Genomic DNA, 6,048 nt, shown 5'->3' with positions numbered 1-6,048 from the left:
ACTCTCTGTAGCTTGCTGTCCATGTTGAAGCCAACACGGTCCTGCAAACTGACAACTTGTAAATATAGGATAACCAAAAGGATTATAACCAACGCTTTTCTTTGAAATTTCCAAAAATCACCTGTAGTTCAGTAGAACCAAAAGTCTACTTCAAGATTAATGTAACTTTGGGAAATTGGACTTCAGGGCCAAAGTACATATTGAACATCTGTTTTACCATTTACAACTGTTCCCAATTGTATTCTTATGAGTAATCTTTTTGTTCCTTTCCATTTGCAAGAAGAGTTGAAACACAGTATCTCCAGTTAAAAAGGAATGATTTTAACTTTGCATATCTCAACTGATAAAATCATGAAGCCCCAAGCCAGTCATGGACGGATAAAATCTACGCCAGGCCAGCAGGGGCCAGCCGAGATTTGATCCATCTAAGGGCAGCCTGGTCATACTGAAATTGATCTATCCATAGACTTCTGTATAACCAGCCTGTCAGATTTTTCATGTGATCACTGCCGGGTGCTATAGAAGCCAGCAGTGATCATTGTGTTCTGCTGGCAAGGAAGGCTCCCCCCCCTCCCGACAGAACACAATAGCACTGCAGGAGGGAGTTCCCTATCAACACTGACTGTTGATGGGGAAATCTAGGGATTTTCTTTCCCTCCACCTGTAGTAGAAGAAATAAAAATTGTATAATCTATGACTTGCTTTAATATATAGTATATGGTTGATGTTGTATTGAGTGATATAAAAAAAATCATACAGTAATATCATTTTTATATCCTATCCACACACTTCTTTCCCAATTACAAGAGTTGTTACTGGAAATTGTTCCAAAAGTGCATCTGATATTTCTAAGCTGTCTAACAATTAAATATCCAACGGCATATGTTATTCCTAGTCAAAATAGCTTGTATCAGAAATCATCAGAGAGTGTAACTAATATTTGTAGCTGAGTGCCACAGAAAACGCTATTTATTTAATTTATTTTTTTCCTAGCAAAATCAACCAACCATCTTTATCTCCATGCTTTATTATGTTGAGAGATCAATTTGAAAACACGCCCCTAGCATTTCTAGCCCTGGTCAACTTGAATAAGAGCAGATGATTCATGTATCATTTACTTCCTGAAATCAATCTGCCCTTAGCTCAGACATGCATTCAGAAAGGTATGCTTAGCTGAGAAAGCCCCTATGTCAGAAACCTGGAAGTAACTGAAGAAACGAAGAAACGAATACAAAAAAAGTTTAAAACAAGTAAACATAATATACTTTCCTATCTATTTCCTAATGCTAGCAGCATAAGAATTAAAAATAGTTGAAGTTGAATCTGTTCACAACAGAACATCGTAAAAGTTTGGACCCAAACTACAAACCCTATTAAAGTCTATGGGACCCGAACTTGAAAAATCTAAATTTTGAAGGCTTATATGCAAGTTATTGGCCATAAAAAGGGATTGGGGCCATTTTTTTTTTTTTATATAGTTTTTAAAGGAGCAGTGATTTTAATGATGCTTAAAGTAAAACAATAAAAATGAAAAGTTCCTTTAAATATTGTGCCTGGGGTGCCCCCTTAATCAGCCTGTAAAGTGGCGCATTTGTACCGTGTATAGAACCTGCTGCAACAAAGCTGACATTTATAAAGAAAACAAATGACATTTATATAGATTTTCCCTGCAAGCTTTCTTCATTTAGTAAACAACCACTGGGGGCCAAAATTGAGTGCACTCGGAACAAGATTAGAGATTTTTTTTGCAAACCTTGGATGGAAAGTTTTGCACCACAGTGAGCAAGCCTTATGTGAAGAAGCCAAATTATGGTACACTGAGGCCAAGATTAACATTTTTTTTAGATAAATTCTAGTGCCTGTTTTGCAGACTTTGGAAAGAAGTAACAGGTGCGGAAAAATTTGGGCTTTGGGTGTTGGTGTTGCCTTCGCACCAAAACCCTATACAGGTACTCTTCATAAAAGCAAGAATTGGCCTTGCTGTAAAAAAATGTAATTTGATGCCCCTGTCACATGGTTGTGGAAAAATTGGTCTTTTGGTGTTGGTGGTGCCTCCATCCCGTAACCTTCTAGCACCAAAACCCTATACAGGTACTCTTGATGAAAGCAAGAATTGACCTTAGTGTAAAAAATACAAATTTGATGCCCTTGTCACACAATTGCGGAAAAATTGCATGCTGGAAGTTTTTAAACTTCCTTTTTTGTCATTCATGCATATTTGCCTTCACTAACCTCCCCAGCATGCTATCCTGGGCCCATCCACACCTAGCCTAGTCACTTAGCAATGTATTTTGTCAGCTCCATTACCCTAAACATCCCCTAAAATGTTTACAAATGTTATTTGTGTCCTTAAATTCAGGCAGAGTGCAAGAGGCTTTTTTGGGGGGGCCCAAACTCATTTGGAACCCTCCCTCCCCCCCAACCGCTAAGTCAACCGATACCAATCCTCTATCTGCTGACTTTGCCAAATCCATACACACTATACCTACCTCTTTTGTGGTCATATTTATGTAGGTACTGTTTCAAGTTTTGTTCTCCTATTATCTTGATAGGTAATTGCAGAATGTAAAATTGTGCTTTAATTTGTACAGTGTGTATTCCTATTTTTGTATTATGACACTTTTTAACTGTCCAGTGGGCTGCCAATAGTGTAAGTAAGGAGGGGCTGGCCAAAGTAACACACATTATTTATGCATTCAGATCTTAATGAAGTGGAGACGGTTACCTGTCCAAAACTCCCCCCCCTAAAATTTTTACAATGGGCCATCAGAGGGGGTGAGGAATCTAATAAGTGGACCTTATACTTTTATCTTTAAATACTCCTTAAAATAAATGTTATACTGATGTTGGCCAAGAATGTTTGTGTCCAATCTGCTTGCAATGTTATGTGCATAAGTACTACCGTAATTTTTGTTGTTCTTGTTTGACTCCACAGTTTCCTTCAACCTCACAGGAATGGCAGACTGTGGCATCCCACTTTGCCCAGCGGTGGGACTTTCCTAACTGCAGAGGGGCAATCAATGGGAAACACGTCCACATCGTCCCACCCCCCAACTCGGGCTCATGCTATTATAATTACAAGGTGTTTAATAGTATTGTGTTGTTGGCGGTGGTGTCGGCGTCATATATGTGTTTTTGTATGTGGACGTGGGGAAGAATGACTGGATGTTGGATGGTGGAGTCATCGCCCAGACAGAGTTCTACAGACGGCTCCTGAATGGTTGCTTGGGCTTGCAACCTGTGGAAGACAATGTGGGTGGTCTTCCGTTTGTTTTTGTCACTGATGAAGTGTTTGGGCGAAGAGAACATCTGATGTGGCCGTTCCCCATGAGGACCCTCACCCCGCACCAGAGGGTTTAATTAATTAACCGCTGGCCAGAGCCAGAAGAGTGGTGGAGAATGCTTTTGGCATAATGGCCAGCCAGTTCAGTCTATTTCTAACACCAATCCACATGGCGCAATATAAACTCAACCATATTGTGCTTGCCTGCTGCATTATGCACAATTTGCTACGTAAAAATGCTACGAACTATGTAGCCTCAGTTGGGACTGAGGCTGGATTTCTTGATCAATCAACCCTGACGGCACTTGAATCTGGCCGTCCTGGCTTGCCCCCTCAAAGCGCCCGCAAAGTCAGACAAAAATATCTGGAGTACTTTGCGGGTAGGGGGGCCATTGATATGCCAGCAAATGTGTAAAACATTTTTTTTATATATTTTCTTTTTAAATGAACTAATATTTCATTGGATTTACTGCTTGTGTTTCTTTTAGCTGTCTCCTAGGTTCTCCAATGGGCTTTTCTTTTTGGCCATTTTCTTCAATAGTGCAAACGTAATTTATTTGATACATGAGGTGACAATCTCTTCTTCAGCTAACTATTATGTTGTGGGTCTGCTACACACACACATTGTTTTTGTTGTTAATGTATGTAATGCCTTAATGATAAAAATAATCATCCTTTTCAGCACCATGAATTAATTGTTTAGAGTCCCTAAAATGGCCTGATTGGGGCCAATTTTAGAGCACTGTGGGGGTTGTTTACTAAAGGAAAATCCACTTTGCACTACAAGTGCACTTTCAGTGCACTTGAAAGTGCACTTGTAGTGCAAAGTGTATTTGCCTTTAGTAAATAACCCCCATTGTCACTGTAAACTAAACACCAACTTATTCCAAAAACTGGTATTGAGCATTGAAAGAAGAAGCCGCACATTGTTGAGTATAAAACATTTTACTCTGCACATTCACATGTGCGTTAGAAAAGGGTTTTTGAACAATCCAACATCTTTGGTGTATAATATTTTTATGTTTGACATTAAAAATATCCTTTTTTTGGTTAAACAGGCATGTTTAAAACCATAACATACACAACTCAGAAACTTACAAAGTTCAACTTTGAAAAAGTGAAGGCAATATCAGACATGAGTATGTTAAAACTGTTGATCTTGCCTTCATCAGATGGGGTGATATCACCCCTGTAAAAGCCAAATTTTGAAGATGCACACAAATTGTGAGTCAAATGTGGATTTCACTCCTTATCTCATGCCTAATGTCAACATGTGCTAGCTCCCATCATGAGGGATCAATGGACGTGTATCGGGGGTGCAACCCCTTCCTCTCACCTACTTGACTTGGGAGGAAGGGGTTGCACCCCCAAAACGCGTACATTGATATCCCGTGATGGCAGATAGCACATGTTGACACACTTTAAAACTTGATTTAAAATCAAAAATTCCTCGACAAAACTGTATAATTTGTGTGTGTTTTAGATTCTGCCTAAAACATCAATGATGTTCTTCATTTTTTGTTGAACATCATTGATGTTTTCCTTTATCTTTTCTAAATCCCGATTGCACACCATGATCTCTCCGATGAGGACGTGTGCACTTGCACTGGTGAAATGAGTTTCTTCTTCCACAAGATCCACATCACCTAAAAAGAATAAAACACATAATGTATTATAAATATGCAGGCATACATCTATTACCTGAAGTTTTGTGTTCCCAGACACTCACCTGTTGTGGTCACTATTTCAACCACGTCATGAACCTCTCCTCCCTCCACATCCTCAGGTTGTGGTGTGGTGACTTCCCCTTCTTTAGGAGGTTGGGGGTCCCTGGTGTCCTCAGATGTCCCAAGTCTTTTCTCCACTATGTGAATTAAATAAAAGGTATACTTAGCACACAGATAGATGAGGCAAGAAATATGAAAATGAAACATTCCTTGGAAGTGTCGTACAATTTTTTGTTTTGGCAGAGTTCCAAGCTGAAGACATGATTTTTTCCCTTTCTTAAAGCTGGAATACTTACCTTTTTTGGTAAAGTATGACACATGTAGAGACCCCTAGTATCCACTGGAGCATCTGCGTGGGACACCCTAAAAAGGGTGTTCTGGTGTCCCACACTAGTGCTCCTGCATCCAGATGTGTAAACAGCTGCTGAGTGTCCTCTCCTTACACTGAATCAAATTTGCATTTCATTCTAGTTACAAACCCATCTAGACAGCAAACCTCTTTTAATACAAATAGGCATGAACAAATGTAGTTAACCTGCATCTGCCAAAAACATGGTTTAGTGAGCAAACAAACGATGTTTACTACGAATGATTACTGTGCTCACAAACCTGAAACTTAACCTTTAAATGCCATTTTAAACTGTACAACAGTAAAGAAAAGCACATTTAGCAGCACGAAAGTAATAATAATAATTATATAAGGAACACACGACAAAATACTTACTTTTTTGCAGCACTCTCTTGATTCATCTGTACTGATCCTGCTCTCTCAATTTGAGGTTTGACCATCATTTCCTCAGTTGATCCTTGGATCGTCGTACCCCAAAATTCTTCTGCAGACTTTTCACAACTTTACTCATGATTTTGGCCTTTCTCACATTTGGGTTTCTGTACGGTCCATATTTCCCGTCATAGTCGGCCCTCTTCAAGAAGTCCACCATCTCAACAAAGGCCATATTTGAGGCCTTAAATCTCCTGGATTGTGGTGTTTGTGGCTCCGGGCTTTCCTCATCGTTGCTGCTCTCCTCTGCATGCACC

At 39.5% G+C, this 6,048-nt stretch overlaps 1 long non-coding RNA gene across 1 annotated transcript; it reads right to left on the bottom strand.

The window, feature by feature from the left end:
• Positions 1-4,676: 4,676 nt before the first annotated feature.
• LOC141120821 (uncharacterized) lies at positions 4,677-5,455 on the bottom strand. Its single transcript, XR_012240022.1, has 3 exons — positions 5,307-5,455; positions 5,013-5,147; positions 4,677-4,929 (listed from the first exon to the last, which is right to left on the bottom strand). It is a non-coding gene; the product is annotated as an uncharacterized lncRNA (long non-coding RNA).
• Between the last annotated feature and the right edge of the window lie 593 nt (positions 5,456-6,048).

The sequence above is a fragment of the Aquarana catesbeiana genome, linkage group LG01, assembly GCF_042186555.1.
Source record: "Aquarana catesbeiana isolate 2022-GZ linkage group LG01, ASM4218655v1, whole genome shotgun sequence".
Lineage (NCBI taxonomy): Eukaryota > Metazoa > Chordata > Amphibia > Anura > Ranidae > Aquarana > Aquarana catesbeiana.
The sequence above is the reverse complement of the archived record's forward strand: the minus strand, read 5'-3'. Positions and strand labels throughout refer to the sequence as shown.